The sequence below is a fragment of the Rhinolophus sinicus genome, linkage group LG04 (assembly GCF_036562045.2).
Source record: "Rhinolophus sinicus isolate RSC01 linkage group LG04, ASM3656204v1, whole genome shotgun sequence".
Taxonomy (NCBI): Eukaryota; Metazoa; Chordata; class Mammalia; order Chiroptera; family Rhinolophidae; genus Rhinolophus; species Rhinolophus sinicus.
Genome location: NC_133754.1, coordinates 57,086,911 through 57,112,969, shown reverse-complemented (window position 1 = coordinate 57,112,969; position 26,059 = coordinate 57,086,911). Strand labels below are relative to the sequence as shown.

At 37.1% G+C, this 26,059-nt stretch overlaps 1 long non-coding RNA gene across 1 annotated transcript; it reads left to right on the top strand.

Annotated features, from left to right (window-relative positions):
• The first annotated feature begins 158 nt into the window (after positions 1–158).
• Positions 159–21,540, top strand: LOC109452841 (uncharacterized). The gene is made up of 6 exons (XR_012495499.1): positions 159–7,373; positions 7,823–8,034; positions 16,089–16,186; positions 16,777–16,881; positions 19,173–19,231; positions 19,776–21,540. It is a non-coding gene; the product is annotated as an uncharacterized LOC109452841 (long non-coding RNA).
• Positions 21,541–26,059: the final 4,519 nt, after the last annotated feature.

Here is a 26,059-nt window from a genome sequence, read left to right as displayed (position 1 = left end):
CCCTTCCTCCTTTGCGGAGATAGTATATTTGTACTGACTCTTCCAGGTGACCTCCAAAATGTGGACAAGTGGATTCTCACTCCTGCGGGTTTCGCCCAGACCTGGTCACGCCAGGGAGCATGTGCGGGAGCCTGCAGTTGCTGGGCTACTTTGCCCTGGGCTCGCAGCCTCTCTGCGTCAGCCTTCGGATGGCGCGGGGTAGACTGGCAGTACCGGGGGATGGGCGGTCCCTGGGTGTCCCCGAGGTCCTGGGGCCCAGGATCAGGACGGGAAGAAGTTTGAGAAGGAAAAGCAGAGAGCAGTCCGGGGGGCGGCGAGGAGGAGCCCCCTCGGTCCCTGCCAAGTTGAAGGACTTTCCCCTTGGGAATAGACTTACGAGATACGTTTGGGGCTTGGGTACGGTGTTCCACACAGAGGGGAATAGTGATGCCTAGTGTTTGGTCTGGTGGCTTTTGTCTCTCCTAAGTACGTCCACATTTTATTGTTGATACGCCTTTATTCGCAGGTGTTTTTTTTTCAACAGACACATTGAGCAATTGCAGTAATTAGTACTTGAAAAGTGCTTTGTCGCATCCTGTGGGAGCTACAGAGACGATTGTCCCTGTCCCAGCAAGGGATTTACAATGTTATGGACATGTGACCTACAGAAAAATATGCTGTTTTAAGAATCTCCTCCAACCAGAATCAATGACATTTTCACAAAAACACGATTTTTTTTTTTTTAACCCTTAGGGAAGGAAAACAAAATAATTTCCCTCCGCTCTGAAGGGAGGCTGCACTGAAGAGCCAGAGGAAGCAGTATTTATTTGCCTAATAGGAATGTACCAAAATGTGGGTTCTGAATAGTTCATCAGTGTTTTCAGTCTAAGTTCTGGAAACAAAAATTTTAGCAAGTTCCATTACCGCTGATATCTTCGATTTAAAACTAAGAGATTAAGGATTCAAAGCTGATTTGCTCATAAAAAAATTCACTATGTACTTATATACATGAAATATAAATATTTTAAATCAATATGAATATACAGTCTCTATGGTTATATGTAAAGTATAATATATAGCTCTAATAATTTATAAGTAAACATTCTTAAAGTTACTGTGCTAGCTTTAGATGTAAGTACCAAAAAGGGCAGGCACAAAGGAACACTGTAAAGTACCAATGCTGTCAAATCATCAATGTCTGAGCTCTTTTATTTTGCTGTTTTCCTTATACCATTCTAAAAAAGGTTTACTCAGCTTTTTTTTTAAATTTGATTTTGTTTCATTAGTATGCTCACTGATATCGTTAGGTAAGAGTCACTGCTGCGCTAACCTCAGTCATTCTGTGATACAGTGACTGTTTGCACTCAAGGGAGCATTGTGGTTCCAAAGGTGCTGTTTAATATCCTCTGATTACGCACAGGCACAGCCTCATTTTGTGATCACTTTGTAGGCCAGGATTGCTCAGTGATAAAATTCTTTTGGCTTTGTAGAAAAGAAGGTAGAAAATTGAATTTAAGCAGATCAGGATAACTCTTATAAAGTGTAGGTCATAAAAACAGATTGCTGGCTTAAATATTTTTTTCATTATTTCACTGATTTTTAACATACATAGTTTACATAGGGATTTTCAAATGGCAAAAATGATTGATTTGGTCATTAAACATTATGTTTTGGGTCTAGAATTATCAAAACAAAACTGTACACTTGTTCGAGTGTTCGGTTCTTTAGTGTTCTATTAGATAACCATTGTAAATTAAAATTTTAAATTTAGGAGCTAAATACGGGAACTCTGTATTTACTTTAGATACCAATCAGTTAAGATTGCTTCTGACTTTTTGCCAGAATGCAGTGTAAGATTTGTGGCTATTTTCTACCCAACTTCTTAATTTGGAAAGGTCTCCAGCTAAACATTTCTCTTAGGGTGTCATGCTGGCATCCCAAAGTACAGAAAGGAGTGTGGGTGAAAGGGACCACATAGTAAACCTGACAAGCTCAGGGAAGGCCTGCATGGCAGGCCCTACAAACTCAGAGACTGAAAGTAACCACATAGGATGGTCTGAATATAAAAACTCCTAACTAAAAGTGGGTCGTGGCCAGTAGTCACATCCTTGGACTGTAGCTTCCTTGACAAAGGTCAATCTTTACCTTAATTGAACCTGTCTATTGTCTTTTTGCATCTAAGATAACATACCTTGGAATGTCAGAGTAATCCCTTTTTTCTGTACCCTCACAACCCACCACACTAGAGCAGGAAACTACAGAATCCCTCATTGTTGTTCTTGCCCCGATTACCATCTCTATGTGCTGTAAAATGCTAACTATTAACTGTCCTGTACCTGCCAATGTAAAAAAAGTATCTGTCTCTCCAACTTACTTTTTATCCAATCTCAGAGATTTCCCCTCTTTGCTTCCTCCCACCCCCGTGGATTTCGTGTAACCCTCCTCCTTTCATTCTAATGTATGAAATAAGTTGCAAAACCACCATTTTCCAGAGCATTTTCTCAATCTGTTGATATTTTGCTTCCCAGCCATTGTCAGATTCGACTCAAATAAACTCTCTAAGATTTCTCTTAGGCTGGATGTTTTTTCATGGACAGGAGGTACCACGCCAAGTGAATTTACATCTTTTGCCACCTTGCTGTGATCTTGACGCCTCACTGAGAATCTGGGCACCTGGTTGACCTTCTCCACGGCAACTTCTGGGTCATGTAAGATGCCCAGGATCCAGTATCCCTCCTCAAGTTCTTTGAACTCAGTCTGGTGATTTATATTAAACACTACATTGCTTTTTACCTTCCATTTCAAAACCTTCCATTTTAAAGCTCAATAAACATAAATCTCTTAATTTTCTTGCTCTCAACGCCCTACTTGGTTCTTTTCAGCAGTTTCCTCATTTCTCCCTAATTTCAGCTTTATAGACCTTTATTCCCTTGCTTTCCTACTTTTTTCTCCTAGTGTTATCTGCCTTCTCCTGGACTTAACTCCTTTCCTGCTCACACTAAAGTCTGTGCTTGCACACTCACCATGTTCAATGTCTTTGCATTCTTACCCTATCACTGTGTTTACTCTTCAAATTACTGAACCTGTATCTGATTGCTCCAGGTTATCCAGGAGGCTAAGTTCTGTTGGATAATAGCACGTGTGCAGGTTGATGCTGTGGCAAGTTCCAGGTTTTAGTATCAATTTTTTTAGGGGGGCACGGCTCTCAACTACTCCACCTCCCATTCTTTCACCAACTACAGTTGACTCTTGAACAACGTGGGGTTAGGGATGCTGACCCCTGCCGAGTTGGAAAATCAGCTATAACTTTTGATTCCCCCAAAACTTAACTACAGTTAGCCCTTTATATCAGCAGATTCCACTAACCGCGGGTTGAAAGCAGTATTTTCAATTCATGGTTGGGAATCTGTAGTTGGTAATGCGAAAATACTGTGTTTGATCCAAGGTTGAATCTGCGGATGCGACGAGCTGACTGTATTTATTGAAAAAAATCCACGGATAAGTGGACCAGGGCAGTTCAAACCCATTCACGGGTCAACTGTATTTGGTCATTTTCCTCAAGTGCTCAAACTCTTCACCTTGAGCCGATGACTTTGCCTTTTACTAAAATTGAGGTAAGTCTTAAACACCTTCAATTCTGGACACCATGGCCCTATTTTATGTTTCAAGACCAAACGCCTGGTCATGTATGTATTCTTAAAACCCTTTTATGGTTTCCAATTGGGCTGGTATATGGTGTGTAGCTACCCTCTGCCTTACCTTTTGCTACCACCCCTGACCCAGAACTTCTTTCAATTCTTTATGTGGTGCGTTCTCTGTTATCTCTACACACTCATGTGTACCATCAATTCCACTCCGCTGAGAGCACTCCCCACTGCCAAGGGGCTAATTCTTTGCTTCTCAGATAATACTTTCTCATGAAAATCTTCTTGGCCCCACCCCTCCTCTGTTCCATGGTCTTTTACACTCTTATAATGACGACTTACCAGATATAAACCTCCATCAGGTCAGGGACCTGTCTTTTATACTGTTACTTTCCCAGCCCCTAAGATATGCCAGATGTGTATTAAATAGTAGGCTATCAATAAAATTTAAGTGAATTTTGAATTTCTTCATCCTTTGCTGACAAATTTGCATGAAGCTTCTAATTTTACACAAATTTCTTTCCCGCTAGTTTCAGAGGATAAAGGGTCCCTTTTGTTCAAGGCCAAAATCTTCCCCTGTGCTCAAAATCCCATACTGTTGGCTTCCTCAGAGAATCTGCCTTATCAATTCCCACATCTACAGTTTTTGTTCTTCTTCCACTGGTTCTACTACTTCTACATGTTTTTTGTTGGGTTTCCCATTGATTATAGTAGATGCGGTGTGTCCTGCACAGATCCCCTTCACCAGGAGTCACACCTGTCCCCTACTGTGTGAGTACTGGCTGCTAACTGCTCACAGCTGCCCCCTTCTCTAGAGAAATGCCTTCAGCTTCCTTGAGAAATTAGTAAATCCCAAAGGAGTGACTAGGGCACAAAAAGTTAGTGCCCTTGCCTGGAGAGGGGCAAATCTACAGTATAGTCTATGTGCTAGAGCTAGGTTGGTCTGAGACTATATCCATGCTCGGCTCTTTCCCCTTCCTTTCCCTACTTCCCCCTTCATAGGTTTTTCTTAAAGGGTACTTCCTCAATAAATCGTGTGATCCCAAATCCCTGTCTCAGGTACTTCTAGGTACCCAACCTAACACAGTGATTATTATTGGAATGGGAGTAATAAGGGGTATCTCATGAATCCTCTGGATTCCAGACATCGTCACTTTGCATCATCTGTATAGCAGCTACTATTTTCCCTTGGTAATTAGGTTCAAACATTGGTTAATAAAGTAACCCCCTTTCTTTTCTGCCTATTGGTTCAGTGGTATAAGGAGTCCCAAATGTTCATGTGGCAGTCTTGCTTCCAACTCAGTGGAAACATGACTGTGTTTCCTGGTGGAACCCTTCTCCCTTGGGAATTGGGACCTCTACATTCTCAGAGCACAAGACTGAGGGGATAGTTAAGAAAAATTCCATTAGTGGATTATTAGGTATAATTTGAGAGGCCACTGCCTCCTCTTATCCTTGGTTACTTCAAAGCATGTAATGTGTCTATAGGACAGTACCCACCCCTACCTCACAGGATGTGGTTTAGCTGATACCCTAACTAAGCCTCCAGTAGACCCTATTCCATCATTCTATTAGGGAACAGGATAAGACCAGTGAATGCTTTGGACCCGTTCCCTCTGCCATATTTCATTTGCTGTAGAATGAGTTCTTGGGTCTGAAGTGGTATTGTATTGGATACAATGGTAATAAATAAGGTGTTTTGTAAATGTATGAATAATAGAGTAGGCAGAAGTGTTATGGAGGCAAATCTGAATCTGTAATAGAATGAATTCCCATGAGGACAAATCACTCCCACCTCCATGATGTGAGAAGTTCCACTGTAATCAACTTTCTACCAGGTAGCTGACTGGTCCGGTGAGAATGGTGCCATACTGGGAGTATTGTTTTGGCTTCTGCCATTGTTGTTTGGGCATTCAGTGGTAGCTCTAGTCACATTATCCTTGGTGAGGAGAAGTTCACGTTGAGCCCACATGTAGCATTCTTACCACCATGGCTACTTTTTCCATGGATCCATTGAGCAAACACCAGATGGCTAGGGAAAGAGACTGACTGACGTTCACAGGAGGAATCATCTTGTTTCTATCTGATTATTGACTGTTCTTGCTGTGTCCTCTGGGGAGTATTTACATAGAACACAACTGCCTTTACACTTTGCACCCATTCTGAGAGTCCACATACTTTTCTCTTAGACCTCTTTGTCACCAATCTTCCAGTTTTGTTCTTTCCAAGTCCCTGACCTGTCACACAGTCTATTAGCCACTTCCTATGTCAGTAGAGATTTATACCTCAGACTGTCTTTCCAGAGTGGACCATCAGATGAACTCCCAAAGTTCCACCTACTGGAGACTTTTCCCTCATTGTGTTTTCAGGCTGCCCCTGAGTACAGCTTGTCATTTGGTTGTCACCCACTTCTCCATGCCAACATATTTCAAATATGTGGTAGTGGCATTAATTTCTGCAATTCTCCTTGAGGCTACAGTGTCGATTTTGTTTACTGTTTTGACAAGATAGAGTAGTTCCAGAGTCTCTCACTCTACCCTTCCTACAAATGGCTCCTACTCCATTAGTCAGGGAACCAATATGAGGATTCTCTCTTCTGGTTGCTAAGCACGTCTGTGGGAGAATAATGACAGGCTCATTTCCTGTGAGGTGTGTCAGACACACTGTGCGATACATTATTCTCATTGGATCAATATACCACTTTATCACCTGACCAGTAGACCAATGGGGTTCCTGGGGACCCTCAGGAGTCAACGTTAATTCAGAGTCAGTACGTAATAACTGTGGGAAGTCTGGATTTTCCTTTTCCCAGTGCCCACTCACCCTGGTAAATGGCTGCAGGTCCCTCTGCAGAAAGCATTAAGGAAGATTTATGATACAAAATTGTGACTGACTTGCAGAGTCCTTTTTTTAAAGGGATCTGGCCCCCAACTCTGGAACTCTGGATCTATAAGCTGACTGGAGTCTGGGAATTGAGTACTTTTCTTACAGTCAGATTCTGCTCATCTGGCTTAGACTCTCTCTGATTTTATAGATCAAGCCATACCTTACCAGGCTGCCTATCTATTTTATTCCTGGGAACTTTCTGATCAGTTAGCCATTTCCAGGGACGTTGAGAGCCAAAATGCTCTGATTGCCACTCTGTCCTTGTGCCTTATTATGGTAATTGTGCCTACTTTGTCTTTCATGGTTAAGTGCTGCCACCTAATCTCCACTTCATAGGGATGCCATCATTCCCGTTGAAATCAGGAAGCCCAGTTCTCTGGCAGTGCCTCCCACCAGCATCTTTGCCCTCCTGAGGATGCTCAGCATAAGGATTTTTTATGGATGTTGGTGCTCTCTCTCGTCCCTCATGCATTTCTGGGGGCTCCTGGGTTGTAAGGCAGGGACTGGCTGAGCAGGCTGCACATAATGACTTAATGCCAACATTCCAACCTTCCCATCTCAGGAAGCCATCACACTCCTTTCTCTAACAGATGCTAGAAAAATTCCAGCGTCTCAGTCTAGGCCATCTTCGAACAGGCTTCAGTCAGCTATACAAGCAAACTGTTACAGCCATGCAGTATTCTAACAGCCATTTCAGGGCCAAAGCAAAAGAGGGGTCTGCAACTATTGTAACAGAATTCAAAATGTCTGTGACAAATGAGGATGCTGTATGGAGCCTCTGATACGGCCTGCTGGAGTGAAAGCACGCCCATTTGAAAGGCAGCTCCTAGATCGCCACTGGACACTTTGAATCTTGCGTTCTTGGTAAGTGCACTCATATTGATAAATGTGGCCTTATCTAATTTTATAATTTGCCCTATTTGGTCAATGCGCTTATTATCCATTCTGAGGATCTTGTGGATGTGAATTGGCAGAATCCTGTAACTCTTTTGGGATACACTTTATCTCTTCTTGGAGTAGCTTTTGTAACTCACTCTCTGGACCATACAGGAATTTCTTTTCCTTAAAAAAAACACGTTTTACTTGGAAATAATTTCAAACTCACAGAAAAGTTACAAGACTAAAAAGAGTATAAACATTATTGAAATACCTATCATGGGTTGAAATGTGTTCCCCCAAAACAGATATATTGCCTAACCCCCAGTACCTGGAATGTGACCGTATTTGGCAATAGGGGCTTCACAGAGGTAATCGACTTAAAATGGGGTCCTTAGGGTGGGCTCTAATGTAATGACTGGTGTCCTTGATCAAAGGGGAAATACAGACACAGAGAGAGCAGCACACAGAGAAGCCATGTGAACATGAAGGCAGAGGTCAGAGTGATACATCTACAAGCCAGGGAACACCAAAGATTGCCAGCAAACCCCAGAAGCCAGGAGAATGGCCTGGGACAGATTCTCCCTCACAACCCTCAGAAGGAACCAATCCTGCTGACGCCTTGACCTTGGACTTCTTCTCCAGAACTGTGAGACCATAAATTTCTGTTGCTTAAGCCACCCAGTTTGTAGTACTTTGTTACAGAAGCCCCAGCAATCTAATGCATACCCTTTACCCAGATTCACTTATTGTTATTTCATATGCATGGATTCTCTCTCAATATATATGTATAATACGTATTTTTACTATATAATTTGAGAGTAAACTGTATATGTCATGACCCTTTACTCCTAAATATTTCAGTATGTGTTTTCTAACAATACCGATACTCTCTTACATAGCTACAGGACAATTATTAAGTTCAGTAAATTTGACCATAATAAAGTTTTATCTAATCTACTATTTCTATTCCAATTTTTAAAATTGACCCAATGTCTTTTATAGTGTTTTCTCCCCCGAGCAAAGAATCCAGTCTTGGATCAGGTATTGCATTTACTTTTCATGTAGTGTTCTTGAGTCTGGAATACTTCCACAGCCCTTCTTTGTCTTTTATGACACTGACATTTTTGAAGACTATAGTTCCCCTCCTTTTTTTTTAAAGTTCCTCATTCTGGGCTCCTCTGATCCTTCCTCACTATTTGATCCAACTATGCATTCTCATTCTTCTAGGGTATCACATCTGGAGGGATACAATGTCCATCTGCCCCCTCCTTGGAGATGTTTATTTTGATCACTCATTCAAGGTGTTGTTTGATTACTTCACTGTAACCATTTCCCTCCTTGCAACAATAAACTGTAGGGAGACTAAAGCCATGCAAATACTCTGCCATTCTAAAATGTAACTCTATTTGTATGCCTGGAGACAATGAGGGATAATAGGGTGGGTCTTGCAGAATAGGCACCCCATCTTCAGCCATTAAATCCTGGCAGCAAAGAGATAGCGAATTCCTTGGAAGTCATCATAGATGCTTTCTGATTTTAATGCAGGCCTTGAATTGAAAGTTTAAGACACCAAGCTCATCGTTTTCAAAGCTGCTAGTCTACTTATTACAGCCACAGTAATCAAATGATTTTCCGTCTTTTGTCCCCACTGTACTCCGTCCCATGCCACCGTGGGCCATCATTTGAGTAATCCTGATGCACAGCAGGCTATAGATTTCCAGTGTTCTAGTTCCCTCAGGGAGATCCACGTATGTGAAACCCAGAATTCCATCTTTAGAGTCTGTTTTATGAGGCTACTCTTTATATCATTTACTCTATCAGGCAGAGTCCCAAGAGAAAAAAATGGTACCCTCAAAAGGATTTCTGAAGGATTTAGTGAAGGGACTATTTACAGAAATGTGGACAGAATTAAGGGAACCAACAGAGGATATTGAAGGGCACAGGAACCAGCAACAGCTGGATTACCCCACCTTGACCTGAAGGATGAGTGCTGAGGTCATGGAGGAGAGACATCTGAGCAGAAGCTGTTGTCATAGAGGGGTACAGCCACTGCCAAAGCTCTTGCGCTGATACACGAAGAGAGAGTCAGTGAGGAATCCTCTACTTCTCTCCTTCTGTCCTTTTGAGATCCTGTGATGCTCCCATTGGATGAACCTAATCGGAAGCTAGAGGCCAAGGGAACTCAACTAATGCAGTCCTTAGAGGTCAGCCATCTGGAACATGGAGGGCAGGAAAGGGTGCAGAATGAGAAATAAGCAGCCCTCTGCCCTTCACTATCTACTGTGAGGGACTGAGGATTGTCCTTTGCTTTGCTCCTTTTGTGTGCAAATCCCTTATAATCCTTCTAACATTTCATCGCATTTTTTTCTTTGTTTATGATACCACTTCTTGAAGTTTGTAAAAACAAAGCAGCAGATTCCATTTACCCTTTCTCCTGCGCTTTGTACTATTATTGTCACTTATATTACCTCTGCTACAATATTTTATTTCCTCAAATGTTTGATTTTTAAAGAACTTAAGAAACAAAGAAAATTACTCTTTTATCTGCACCAGTATATTTAGCATTCCCAGTACTCTTTGTTCCTTCTTGCAAATCTGAATTTCTATATGGTATTTTGCTTCAACCTGGAAAATTTTCTTTAGCATTTTTTATTGTGCAAGTTTGCAGGCAACAGATTATTTAAATGTCCATTTATGTGAACACATCTCTATTTCGCTTTCATTTTTAAGGGATATTTTCACTCGATATATAATTTTAGGTTGATGACTGATAGTTTTTATTTTGTTTTGGCACTTTAATGATGCCCTTATTTTGTCTTCTGGTCTCCATTAATTCCAATGAAAAGTCAGCTTCATTTTTATTGTTCATTTGCATGTAATATATCTTTTCTTTTAAAATTTTGTTTTGCTTCTTAAAAGTTTTTTAAGTAAAAATTTTAAATTGTTGTAAAATACATACAGCATAGGATTTGCCATTTTAGCATTTTAAGTGTACAGTTCATTAGTACTAAGTATATTCACATTGTATAACCAATCTCCAAAACTTTCTCATCTTGTAATACCTGTTAAACAACAGCCCATATCTCATTCTTCCCAGCCCCTGGCAACAAACATTCTACTTTGTCTTTTTATGAATTTCCCTACTCTAGATACTTCATATAAGTGGAATCATACACTATTTATACTTTTGTGACTGGCTTATTTCACTTAGCATGATGTCTTCAAGGTTATCCATGTTGTATCATGTGTCATAATTTCCTTGCTTTTTAAGGCTCAATAATATTCCATTGTATGTATGTACCACATTTTGTTTATTGATTCACCCATTGATGGACACTTAATGCTGCTATGAATGTGGAGTGTGGATATCTCTTCAAGCCTCTGCTTCTGCTTGGTTTTTAAAATTTTATCTTTATCTTTGATTTTCAGCAATTTGACTATGATGTGCCTACATCTGATTTTCTTTGTAGGTAGATTTCTTTCTAGGTGCGATTTCGTTTCTGGCTGTGGGTCATTGACTTTCCTGTCTTTGGGTTTCTTTTTTGATCAAATTTGGAATTTTGATGAAAAATTTCTTCAAATATTATTTGTGTTTCATTTTCTGTCTTCTTTTCTTCTGGAAATTTACACATATATTAGACCATATGGTACTGTCCCACAGATCATTGAGGCTTTGATTTTTTTTCTCTCCTAATGTTTTACTCTTTGTGTTTCAGTTTAAATGATTTCTTTAGAACTATCTTCAAGTTCACTAATCCTTTTTTCTGTTGTGTTCTTTAGATTCCAGATATTGTTTCTTTTTCAGTTTTAGAGTTTCCATGTAGAAACTATATATGTAGATTTTTATAACTCTCCTAAAATTCCTTATTTCTTCACCCATTATATCGACCCTTTTCTCTAGATTCTTTTACATATAATTATCTTTCTGTTTGAGGCATCTGTGTGTCTCTTTCTCTTGACTAATTCTGTTCTATTGATGGACTTTTTATTCTAGATCACATTTGTCTTTCTTTTCATTTCTAGTAATTTTTTATTGTATTCTGGACACTTGATTTGTTTTAGAGGCTCTGGATTATTTTCTTTTCTTTAAAAGAGTTGACTTTTATTTTCGCAAGTATCTAAATTAACATGGACCACCTTGACCTTACCAAGGCTTAGTTCTAGGCTTTTCTAAGGTTGATCAATTCAATTTTTGCCCTCAATGCTAGGACATAGTCATTACTTCTACACATTGGGGTTTCTGGTGTCTGAACTGAACGGCAAGGAGATTGACTAATGTATTTGCTTTTGGGCTGGGTCAGTGTCTCATCAGCACCGTGAAATCCCTGATATTTCTCTTCAACTTTCCCTTTCTCTGATAGGCTATTCAGAGCTTTACCTTTCACATACATAGCTTAGGATTTGTAAAAGGACTCCAGGGGAACCCCTATGCAAATTTTTGGGATTCTTTCTCTACATCTCCTTCCTTTCCAAAAACCTACTCCCCCAATCTCACCTGCCTTAGCTGCTCTGAATTCCAATATCTTTTTCTTTGTTCAATTCCCTGTTTGGGCCGCATTTTTGAAAAATGCCTCCTGAGAAAAAGTCTGGGTGGATTTGGAACTTACTTACTGTGTACTTTCTGTAAGAATTGAAGTCCTATGCTGTATACTGCCCAGTGTGTGAAGATAGTTGTTTCATATGTTTGCTAGCTTTTTATAGTTTGTTTTTATGCTATTGAGTTGTATAAATTCTTTATATATTTTGAATACTAACCTTTTATCAGATATACGATTTGCAACTATTTTTTTCCATCTGACAGGGTGATTTTTCATTTTGTTGAGGTTTCCTTTGCTGTGTAAAACTTAGTTTGATCTGGTTCCATTTGTTTATTTTTGCTTTTTTCTTCTTTTGCTTTGGTGTCAAATCCAAAATATCATCACCAAGACCTATGTCAAGGAGCTTACTGCCTATGTTTTCTAGGAGTTTTATGGTTTTATGATCAAATTTTTAATACATTTTGAGTTCATTTTCGTGTATGTTGTAAGATAGGGTTCAGTATCATTCATTTGCATGTGGCTTTCTAGTTTCCCAGCATCATTTATTGAAGAAACTATTCTTTCTCCAGTATAAATTTGTCATAAATGAATTGCCCATATCTGCATAGGTTTATTTCTGGGCTCTCTATTCTGTTCCATTGATCAATGTGTTTGATCCTATACCAATACCACCAATACCGTATTGTTTTGATTACTATAGCTTTGTAATATGGTTTGAAATCAGGAAGTGAGATGCCTCCAGCTTTGTTCTTCTTTGTTAAGATTGCTTTGGCTATTTGGAGTCTTTTGTGGTTCCATACAAATTTTAGGATTGCTGTTCTTCATCTTTTCTTTTTTTAAAATTTAGTGTAGGTATCTCTGTGTCAGGGATCAGCCTGAGATGTAAACTTAAAGTCTTAGGTATTTTCTGAGCCTGCATTTTGGGCATGAGTGGTAACTTTCTAAATTTCCCCATATATAACTAATCCTTAAATGTCTGGTCCCCATAAGGGGCAAAAGGGAAAAATGAAGGGAATAAAATAGCCATTGTTTCCTTAAATCCCCTGAAAGTTGCTTCAGCTGGAGGAACATGAAACCATGGTGGTGGGAGTTGCCACAGTGACTGCCTGCTTCTGTAGCTGCACCTTCATGATCAGAAGCAGCAATGTGTGATCAGAACAAAGATTCTTGATGTTTGGAGGACAAAGTCCTATTGCCACCCTGGCTCCTGCAAGCCGTCTAGGGACACACTGATACAGTTGTGTACACACTCCCCCTTCCACGCGCTGGGGAGTGGGAGGATGAGGAGTCACTACTGCACTAGGCTGAAATCCATCAAAATTAACTGCAATTTACCAGGCACATCTTCCCCGGGAAGCTACTAACCTTTGAATAGACTATAGAATTCTAAAATAATTACATAAGACAGATTTTGCCAATATAATGTTGTCCAGATGGAGAGACAAATTCCTGGCACTTTCTACCCAGCCATCATCACTGACAACCCAGGCTTATTTAGTCTTACATTCTGGATTAGTTCATTTTAAATTCTCAGCATAAAAATTGTAATTTAACAGTTATAAAAACTGACATCAGGTTGCTATGTGGAATTTAAAATTATTGAGAGTGATAGCTGGAAATTAATTTTTAGTAACATTGTAAGGGCTTCTCCAAGTTATATTCCAGATCATGCAGTGTTGCCTTACAGCTGCCGAACCGTTTGTTCCCCCCGAGCTCTTCCCAGGATTTCACAAGGGAGTATCTCAGCAAACTGAGGCCCCATGGAAAGATATCGGTAAAGCTTCCTTGAGGGGTGTCTCAGCAAACTGAGACCGGAGGTCACTCCTCTTCAATGGATGCTTTGCGACAATGCAAGGGCATACTTGGTATTTTGGCCAAGAGAAAGCATATTTTTGTGTATGAAGAAGATGTTGAGCACAGCAACTGTAGCTTATAGACCATCTTGAAACCATTTGATCAGCTACTATAATAACATTAGGAAGGTAGCAAAGTTTTAGATCAAAAATCTTATATTGTTGTATGGTAGCCTCTATGACGTGACACAGTGATCAACCCCAATAATGAGGAAAGAATACTTACCCAAAGTTTATTATGTCCCTCTTGTATTACACATTTCCTTAAGGCTTTGTGCTACTGTAGGGAATCTGTTTTCCTTTAACTCCCTACATCATTTATACATTCTCATGCATTTTGTTATTTTCATAAGGGCTTGTTTATTTCTCTGATTACATGGCAACCTCTTTGAGGTCAAGCATCATGTTTTAATTCTTCTTTTCTAAGCTGTGTACTATTGGGAATAGTTATTATTCAATTAATATTTGTAATTAATTTTTCAGAGTATGAGAAATCTATAACCTTTTAACTTGTGATTTGTCAAGATGCAAATACTTTTATTTTAGAAGCTGCTGAATTAATAGGAGTTCTGATAAGAGTGAAAGCAGAAATTCATCTTGATAGAGGAGTCTGATTGCCCTAATTATGCACTTCCATAACTTTTGTTTCTGCTAGATCCTATTTAGCATATTAATAATTCATTGATGTGCACATAGGTTGATAACTTGATGTCTTAAATTTGATTGTGAGGCATTAAAATAAATGAAACCATTGCAAATTGGAAAAGGGTACTATTATTCAATTTTGGCTGTAGAACACCTTGGATTAGTTTGTGAATCACTACCATAAATCATCTAAACATCCCATAAATTTAACAGTTAAGTATATAAACTTTATTCCTTAGACAGTACCTTTTCAAAAATCCATTGTTTTTATTCATTAGAATTGTGCAATATTTAATGTTCTGAAAATAATACATAATTATTATAAGAAGTTAGGAAAGTACAGAAAAGCACAAGGAAGAGAATATAAACAACTCATAATTCCATCACTCAGAAATAACTATAATTACCATGATGAAATATCTAAGCAGTCATTTTAAAAAAAAATATTTTTTTTCTACTTATAGTCTATACTTTTAAAGAAAGGTAAATAATCCAATAGAAAAAATGGGCAAGAGATTAGAACAGGTACTTAATAAAAGAGTATGTCTAAATGGTCAATAAATCATTAGAAATAAGGAAAATAAATGCAAATTAAAATCACAAGATACTGTTCTATAACCATAAAACTATTAAAATTTATGAAGACTGACAATAACCAGTATTATTAAGAATGTAGAACCATGGAAACTCTCACACTGCTGATGAAAGTGTCAGTTGGTTACAATTTAGAGAACTGACATTGCCTACTAAAACTGAAGATCCATATATCATTTCATTTAGCATTTCTACCCCTAAATATTTACTCAACAGAATGTGTGCTCCTGTGCAATAAAAGACATATAGAAGAATGTTCGGAATAACATTATTCATAATAGCCCAAATATCCTTCAAGAACAGAATGAATAAATAAGCCATGGTATATTCACGCAGCTATTTAGATAGGCTTTCTAAATAGCTAAAAATTTATTTTTTCAGCTACCACTATGCAAAAGAACAGAGAGTAGAAGAGGCTGGACATAAAAGGACACATACCATATCATTCCAATTACATAAAGTTTGAAAACAGACAAAACTATAAACTACAGCATTTACTGATATATATACACAGTGGGAAAACTATAAAGAGAAGTAAGGAAATGATTACAATCATGTCAGATTGTGGTTTATTTGTAGAGAAAGGAGGAAGTAAAGCTTGGGAGTTTGCAGGACGACACTTCTGGAATGCTTCAATGGTTCTATTTCTGGACCTGTGTGATGGTTATAAGATACTCACTTTGCGATAAATTAGCTATACCTGTTTCTTTTGTACACTATTATTTATGTATGTTATATTGAACAATAAAAATGTTTAAAAGGAAACAAGTATTGCACTAGATATTGCTTTTAAATTTGCTTTTTGCAAAACAATATCTTATAAACATTTTCAGTGCCATTGCATTCTATTTTTATGCATAAGATTCCATTGAATTGATTATTTAACATGTTCATTATTATTGGACATTTAGTTGTTTCTAGTTTTTATAAAATATAAATAAGGATTTGCTAAATGTCTTTGTAAATGTACATTTTCAAATGTTCATGATACTTTCTTTTGGTTAAATTCTTAAAAGTAGAGTTATTTAAATAAAATGCATACATTTTAAAGGTGTTCTTTTTTTTTTAAGGTTAAATGTTGCCAAATTGCTCTCCAAAAAAGTTATGACAAACCAGATTCTCATCAGCATTGTAGGAGAATGCTAATTCTCTCCATCTTCAATATTAGGTATTGCCATTTTATTAATTTTTTCCAAGTTCAGCAATCAACATTCTTATTTTTGATTGAAAGTGAATTTCTTTGATAATTAGCATGGTTGAACATTTAAAAATATGTTTATTGACTATTGTAAGTCTCCTATGAATGACCTTTTTTCATTATTTAATTGAGATGTTAATATTTTTCCTTATTAATTTAGAAAAGATTATTATAAAATACGACTATTAATCTTTTGCTGCCGTATATATACTTTTCTCAGTCTACCTTTTAATTTTGCTTATGATGTTTAAAAAATTTTTCATTGTAAAATAAAACACGGATATACAAGACCACACAAAACAAATGCATAGCTTTGTCAGTTATTCTGAGGCAAACATCCTTGTAACAACTACCAGGTGAAGAAACAGAAGTTTTGTGTCCTCCAGCCTCCTTCGTATGTGCCCATCCTTATCTTTCTTCCCCTCCTCCAACGAGTAACCACTATCCTGACTTTTATAAAATTACGCCCTTGTGTATCTGCCAGACACTGAATGTTTGTGTCCTCCCCCACCCCAAATTCCTATGTTAAAACCTAATCCCCCATGTGATGGCATTTGCAGGCGGGTCCTTTGAGCGGTGAAGACAGCTGTGTATCACCCGGGAAGCGAGCTCTCACCAGAAACCGAATGATGGCACCTGATCTTGGTCTTCCAGCCTCCAGAACTGTGAGAAATAAATTTCTGTTGTTTATAAGCAATACAGTCTATAATATATAAAATACATTGTGACAGGAGTCCTCTCAACTAGTTACCACATCCATCAGCTCGCATATTTGTACACACACATATTCATAAATGACGATGTTAAAAACCATACATTCACACTGATATCTCCAATTTCAATCCACAACCACAAGTTTCACATTATTCTTCTCCCTTTCCACATTAGTACCTTCCTTATCTAACTGAAAAACCTGGTTCCCATTATCCTCAGTATATTGATTTACTAGTTTAATCCCCTGTATGTATGCAGACAGTCCCCCATCACCGCTGCTGCCCACCCCTTCACAGATGCCCTCCTCACCCTTCTGGCTCCAACTCCCTGCCAGGGGCCGCTGTGCATCCCCAGGCTGTCCCTCTTGCTGCCATCCTCCTCACCCACTTGGCTTCTGACACTTCACATGGAGCTGCCAATGTCACTCCCCATGCCCCCATCCCCTCTTCACCCTGTGAGACTCTGACATCCTTCCTGGCCGCTGGGCGATGCTACCCTGCCGCACCCCGGGCACTCAGCCCCACTCATGCCTGTCTTGCTCAGCACCACATAATGATCCAGTGACTCATGGACCAAATTATTCAATAGGGGAAGGAGAAGGAGAAGAAGAAGAGAAAGGCAAAGAGAAAAACACAATATACATTTTTAAGTGAGAAAAAGTTTATAAAATAGTATATTTGGGGGGGGAATTTGTACATGCTAAGAAAAGAATCTGGACTCACATATGCCAGGATGGTCCACAGTGGCTGTAGCTAAGCAATTGGGCCTTGTGTTCATTTACTCGTCTCTTTTTGCTTGTATCAGGTTTGGTTTTTATTTATTTATTTATTTTTTGCCCTCCTCCCCTTCCTTCAAGACTTCCTCCTCCTTCTTTTTTAGGAGGGGAGGCCAATGAGCATAATTTACTTTTGTGATAAGAAAAATAAATGGAAACTTTATTTTTAAATATGAAAAAAAGGCCTGTAATTTAACTCAAAAGTTTTTTCTTCCTGTGTAGAGAGTAACTCAAAAAGTATGGTTCTTAGGATGATCTGAGGTTTTTTTTTCTTTTTTTAAGTTAAAACAATTTTTTTCAAGCTAGTGAAAAAAGAAAAAAATTGAGATGTCCCAAATTAAATTACAATGGGTCGGAGAATCAGAGAAAGACAGGGAGATTAACCAGTTAACAGAGGAAACCAACAAAAGACTGCTCACATCCTGAATGTATGTGGAAAATTGGAATCAGCTTCCAGATGGCTGTTTCAGCTCTTATCTAGAAAGAATAGCCGACCACCAGATCCCATCGCATCTTTCTTATGCCTGAAATTTCTGGACTGTTGCCCACAACCAATCCAAAAGCAGCAAATACTTCTTTCTTGCGGACTGTGCCCCAATCCCAAACCTTTCTGTGCTTCACCTTCTCCTTCCCCTTTTATCTAAAACCAATGTGAATCCTTTCAAAACAACTTAACGTCTTTCTCCTCCAAACCCACTGCATAAAGGAGCCCTGTCAGGTCCAGGATGGAAGACATGCTTCTCTTCTCCATCTAGCCTTACTGCTGCAAGTGGTATAGACTACTTACCCCAGGGCCTGGTGCTTTTTCTGGCTACCTTATGGCTCAGTAAACCCTTTCTTTCAGGAAACTTTTGGCCTCGAAGATTTTTTTTTGTTAAATTTTGACATTGGAAATATGTATTTGAAAGTTTTTAGATTAAAAAAAAAAAAAAGCAAACGCGCACACAAATCATCACAGAACAACACCGGGTCGTCACAAATCTAAAATAGAAGGCAGACCATGCAGCCCGCAGAGTGCACTGGCTCCCTCTTTTCCACCTCTTACTCAGCACACACAGAAACAAACTCTCGGTGTCGCACTGTTCACAGTGGTCTATCTACTGGAAACGTCTTTGGCCTAGAAGATTTTTGTTGAACACCAGCCTACCCAGATGATAGTGCTGCTCATTTTGTCTGTTAATTGGCTGAGTCTGAGGACATCTCTCTTTCAATTACTGTTCTCGCTGACATTTTCCTAGCGAGGCTCATACTGAGTCACTAAAAGAGTAATCATTCATCTGTGTTGGGCGATATGGAGAGTGGGAAAAAAAAGTAAAAAACAAGTTTCCTAATCTTTTCTACACTCTCAAAGTGTAGTAAAAAAGTGGCTAACATTTTCAGTTACCTCAAGTTTGGCTGACTTGAAACAAGCCCCAAATCGAACCCAACTAAGAGCAATCTGTCTTTGTTTACATTTGCACTTCACAGGCATTGGTGGAACCTGGGTGATGGACTGTCACTGACCTGTTTTCGACATCTACGTACATGTAAGTGCTTAGTGATGTGTCCTTATACTAATACAGCCCCATAATGTTAGTTGCAAATAAAGATTTGTTTTCTTGATTGAGTTACTTCTGGTAGAATTAATTTCTCATTTTACACATGGCTGTTGAAAACAGACTCCATTTAGAAGGGTTTATCCCATGAAGTCATACTCTTAACTCTTTGAAACTTTTACCAGTGGCAGTTTTATTTCTTTGTATTAGGAATTTTGGCCCCAGAAAGCTTTTTCCCACTCTGGCTGGTTTCTGAGTAAGCTTGTCTGGGCCTCCTTGTTTCCAGCTATAGAGATTTTTGGCTGGTTGCAAAATTTTTCATATTACTGTGATTTTCATATGATGTGTAACATTATATAGTTTCATATAAAGTGTAACACTCTCCGGCTTTAGGCTTATATTTTTCTAATTCTTTTGTTTGAATTCATTTTTATCTTTAGGTCCACTGACATTATTTTCATGGGCCATTTTTAGGGTGATTAATTATACCCTTGGCACATCTACTTTCCCATTTGAAAATTGTTTTCTTTGACAGGATTGGAAAATAACAGAAAACAGTTCATACAGCTGCCTTCGTTACCAAGACAACAAACAGAAGAAATAACCGGCTACTTGGCTTTTCTCTTTTTCTGAACTACCTTCTAAATACTAGTAATCTCTTCCCTAAAATCTGTGTATCTGTTTGAGATCACTAGTTGAGTGGTTCCTTTTATTACCAAGAGTATGTTGTGCCCTTGATTATAGTCTGAGAACAGGGAGTTGTATTTTTTTCCTCAAGTTTTCTTTTAAATGATTTTGAAACATACACAGGTAATAACACATTTATACATGTTAAGTATAAAAATGTAAAACTTTGCAGAAGTGTATAGTGTAAAAAGTGTAAATTTCTCTTTCTAGAATCCTTACCTTGACCAATATCAACATATTGTAGTGAATATGATTCAGTATATTGACTTAGAGTGAATTTAAGGACAGCAATGTATTCAGATCAGTAAAAACGACATGTTCAATATATGTGTTAAAAAACCCCAAAAAACATTAAAATCCTTTAAAATTTATATGAACAAAATGTGTTTCTTTTATGAAATTCAGAAAAAAACAAGCAAAAAACAATACATAAATTACCCACAGTTACCACTACCCAGAGTCACCGCCACTAATATTTAGTTCTTAATGCTTTTCAAAAGGATTATTTTAAAGTAAATAATCCTTTAAAGTAAATGTTTATTTTAAAGTAATACATGTTCATTAAATAAAAAATACATTAATAATGATTATAAGAGCAATAATAATGGCTACTATTTATTTAACACTCTAAGTGCCAGCCCTGTGTTAAGAGCTTATATGCATAAAAATAAAACCATTTTTGAGGGGTAACATTTGAAACATTAATTTCTGATTCTTTCTTTCCTTCTGTGTATAGGCATTTAAAAAATTATGTAGTGATAATTGTAGTGTATAATTAGTTTAGAATTCTGATTTTTCGTAAAAGTTCTTTCTGTGATGCTATGTACTCTTTGATCTCACTTTGATAGGATGTTATCAGTATCCTTTCACTGGTTGTCTAATATTTCATTGAATGCATGTATATAATTCATTTAACCATTTCCATATTGTTGGACATTTATTACTTCTACTTTTTAATGTAAAGCGCTTTATATATTATTTCTTAGATGGGTTATTTCTTAGAATGAATTATTTCTTAGAATGGATCTATCAGAAATGAAATTACTGGCCCTAGGTAATGAATAGTTTTAGAGCTCTTGAATGTATTTTCAAATTGCTTTACCAAAGGGTTGTGCCAATTTATATTGCCATCATCATCTTTATATAACAACCCTGGGAATTATGTTTTCTATCTTTTCTAATTTGACAGAAACAAAATGATAATGTATATTTAATTACTTTCTTTTTGGTAATGATGGAGTTTAATCATTTACCCATGTTTACTGGTATTATTTCCTTTTTTATAAATTATTTCTTTGTTGTGGTGTTGCATTTTATCTTAAAAATGTATTTTTTTTAAATAGCAAGAGTAATATACACTTATTGTAAAATTAAGATGATACAAGATACATATAAAAACAGAAACTCCCCTCCTTCACTACATCTCCTCAATCTTACTCCCTCAGGACTGTTTTGGTATGTATATCTCCAGACCTTCCTTTAAGATTTAGGAGCTAAACTTTTTCGGTGGTGGTTGTGGTGATGAGAGGAAATGAGTTTGATATGAGTTCTTTACGAAGCAAAGATATTCACCTTTGTCTTTTGTACTTGCTAGAAATGTACACACACACACACACACACACGTATATATTTCAGTTTGTTTTATATATATATATAATATATATTTCTTGTTACATATATATTATATATAATATATATATTTCTTTTTGTTAGCATTTAATTTTGCTTTTGTTACTCTTGCAGTTGAATTTGCAGATCTTTTCTATTGTGCTTTAGGAAAAAAATATTTTCAGCTTAAAAAAGACTTCATTTAAAGACTCAGTAAATACTAAGTTTCTTTATTCTGCTAGTTTTTATTATTTTATTATGTTTTTTATTTTGGGATATAGGGTAGAGTGATGATCTAAATGTAATTTGGTTTTTCAAGAACTTAGTACATATATATATATATATATATATATATATATATATATATATATATATACAGTGAGATGATGATCTAAATACATTTTTTCCCCAAATTGTGAACTAAGTGTCCCCATAATCCTGGTATTCCCCAATGATTCGCAGGGCCTCCATTATCATGTTTTAAATTCTGAAGTATAAAGTTATGAAGTATGGGGTTTCTTGTTCTATTGATTTGTGTATCACTTAATGTTATATTTAAAAAGTGTTACATAAAGATAGGTGTTATACTTCCATAAGACTAGATTTTTCCGTCATATAAACACAGAAAAATTTATGTGTGCATCCCTGGGAAAAGTGTCTTTTCCGCCCCCCCCCAAAATTTAAAAAAAGTACTATATATCTTTTAAGATGTGTATTAAATATGAATTAAAGTGAAAAAATAAGATTATCCATTTCTCTTTTTCATTTGAGAACCTGAGTTCTGCTCAGGCATTTACCTGCCAATGATGTGTGGCGAGGGACAAGGCAGAGAAAGAAGGTGGTGCAGAACAGGTGATGCTAACCCCATTTTACAGATGAAGAAACTAAGGACTTATCTGTAGTCTGTTCCATATATATGGCAGAGTACTATTATTAAAGAAAGTTATACCTTATTTTTTACCCTTATTTTTCTAAGTGCCTTTTTTTAAAGTATAAAAGTTAGGTCCTCTTGTTTCCTAATTAAGAACCACATCTTTTCCTTCTAGAAATTGGTAAGTGCCTAAATTTTGTCATCTAAAGGTTTTAAAAGAATGTGGTGTGATGGAGTATCCAGCTGAATCATGTCAGACCAGGGCTTAATGATAGTCAACTTACCTGTGGATGAGTAGATTTTCAAATATTAGTTCTTCAATTAAAAATTTGATTTTAATGTTTCATCTTGATTTTGATTTTGCCTAATTGTGCAGTTGGCATCTCAAACTATCTGTTCACTTTTTTTAATTGTGTAAATATACAAACATAAAATTTACCATTTTAGCTATTTTAAAGGGTATAATTCAGTGGCAGTAAGTATATTCACAATGTTGTACAACCATTACCATATCCATCTCCAAAACTTTTTCATCATCCCAACCAGAAACTATGTACCCATTAAACAGCAATTCCCCCTTTCCTCTTCTCCTAGCCCCTAGTAACTTCTGTTCTACTTTCTGTCTCTGAATTTCCCTATTCTACGAATCTCATAAAAATGGAATTTATATACAATTATATACAAATACAGTATTCGCCCCTTAGTGCCTGGCTTATTTCACTTAGCGTAATGTTTTCAATGTTCATCTGTGTTATAGCATGTATCACAATTTCATTCTTTTTATGGCTCAATACCATTGTGTGTATAGACCACATTTTGTTTATGCATTCATCAGATGATGGACACAGGAGATGTTTCCACCTTCTGGCTATTGTGAATAATGCTGCAATGAACATTTGTGTATGGGTATCTATATCTGCTTAAGTCTCTGCTTTCAATTATCTAAGGTATATACCTAGGAGTGGATTTGCTAGATCACACACTAATTCTATGTTTAACTTTTTGAGAAATTGCTAAAATGTTTTTCACAGCAGCTGCACCATTTAAAATTCCCACCAATAATGCACAAGGATTCCAATTTCTCTAGTTCCTCGCCAATACTTGCTATTTTTAAAAAAATAATAGCTAACCTAATGGATGTAAAGTGATATTCTCATTTTAATTTTGATTTACATTCTGTAATGACTAATGATGTTGAGAATGTTTTCATGTGTTTATTGGCCTTTGTATATCTTTCATAGAGAAATGTCTATTGAAGTCCTTAGGCCATTTGTGAATTGAGTTGGTTTTTTTTTTTTAATTTTTTTATTGGGGAATAATTGGGGAACAGTGTGTTTCTCCAGAGCCCATCAGCTCCAAGTCGTTGTCCTTCAATCTAGTTGTGGAGGGCGCCGCTCACTGGCCCATGTGGGAATCAAACCGGCAACCTGTTGTTCAGAGCTCCGGTTCTAACCAACTGAGTCACCGGGCTGCCCCTTGAGTTGTTTTTTATTGTTGAGTTGAAGAAGTTCTTTATGTGTTCTGGATATTAATCTATTATCAGATAATATGATTTACAAATATTTTTTCCCATTCTCTGGATTGTCTTTTTACTTTCAATAGTGTCCTTTGATCCATCAAAGTTTTAAATTTTGATGAAATCCAACTTATTTATTTTTCTTTTTGCCTGTGCTTTTGGTGTCATATCCAATAAATTATTGCCTGATCCAAAATGATGAAGATTTTCACCTATGTTTTCTAATAAAAGTTTTATAGCTTTAGCTCTTAAGTTTAAGTCTTTGATTACATATTTAAAATTTTTGAGTTAATTTTTTTGCACGTGGTATTGGGGATACACAGTTTTCCCTGCAACATTTATCGAAAAGACTGTCCTTTCTCCCTTTGAATGGTTTTGGCACCCTTATGGAAAATCAGTTGACCACATATGGGAGAGTTTATTTTTGGGCTCTATGTTCTATTCCATTGGTTTATATGTCTGTCATTATGCTGGTTCCCCACTGTTTTGATTGCTGAAGTTCTGTAGTAAGTTTTAAAATCCAGAAGTGTGAGAACTTCCAACTTTGTTCTTTTCTTTTTTCTTTTAAAAGATTTTTATTAAAATGTGGCTAACATACAATATTATATTAGTTTCAGGTGTACACAATAGTTATTTAACATTTACATACCTAAAGAAGTGATCACCGTAAGTCCAGAAACCACCTGACACCATACTATGCTATCACAATATTATTGTGTACATTACGTCCCCATGACTTATTTATTTTATACCTGGAAATTTGAACCTCTTATTTCCCTTCACCTTCCCCCCCTTTTTAAAATTTTCAATTACAGTTGACATTCAATATCATTTTATATTAATTTCAGGTGTACAGCATAGTGGTTAGACATTTATATAATGTAAGAAGTGATCTTATAATTTAAGACTTACTGGTCTAGTACCCACCTGGCACTGTATATAATTATTACCATATTATTGACTATATTCCCTATGCTTTACTTTACATCCCCATGACTATTTTATAGCTACCAATTTGTTCTTAATGCCTTCACCTTTTTCACCTTGTCCCCCAACCCCTCCCATCTATCAGCCCAGTAAATCTAGTACGCATCTGACACCATATATAGTTATTACAATATTACTGACTATATTCCTTATACTATACCCTATATCCCCATGACTACTCTGTAACAACCAATTTGTATTTTTTTAATCCCTTCCCCCTTTTTACCCATTCCCAAGCCCCCTCCCATCTGGCAACCATCAAATTGTTCTCTGTATTTATGAGTTTTTTCTGTTTTGTTTGTTTGTTTATTTTGTTCTTTAGATTCCACATATAAGCAAAATCACATTGCATTTGTCTTTTGCTGTTTGACATACTTCACTCAACACAATACCCTTCAGGTCCATCCATGCTGCTGCAGATGGCAAGAACCCATTCTCTTCCATGGCCAAGCAATGTTCCATTGTAAATATACACTACCTTCTCTTTATCCATTCTGCCATAGACAGACACCCAGGCTGCCTCCACACCTTGGCCATTGTAAACAATGCTGCAATGAACATATGGATGCACATGTCTCCTCAAAGTAGCATTTGGGTTTCTTTGGATCAACACCCAGAAGTGGGATTACTGGGTCCTTCTTTGTCTCTTGTTATAACCATTGTTTTAAAGTCTATTTTGTCTGGTATAAGTACGACTACCCCAGATTTTCTTTTCATTTCCATTTTCATGAAATGTCTTTTTCTATCTTTTTACTCTCTGTCTATGTGTGTGTCTTTCAATCTGAAGTGATTCTCTTGTAGGCAGCATATGTAAGGGTTTTGTTTTCTTATCTATTCAGTCCTCCTATGTCTTTTTTTCCCCTCCTATGTCTTTTGATTGGAGCATTTAATCCATTTACATTGAAAACAATTGTTGATAGATATGTAGTTACTGCCATTTTAATATTAATATTTTTGATCTTTTTTTCTTTCCTATCTTAAAGAAGTCCCTCTAAGATTCCTTGTAATACTGGTTTGGTGGTGATGAACTCCTTTAGCTTTTTCTTGTCTGGGAAGCTTTTTATCTGTCATTCGATTTTAAATGAGAGCCTTGTTGCATAGAGTAGTCTTGGTTGTAGATCCTTGTTTTTCATCACTTTGAATATTTTGT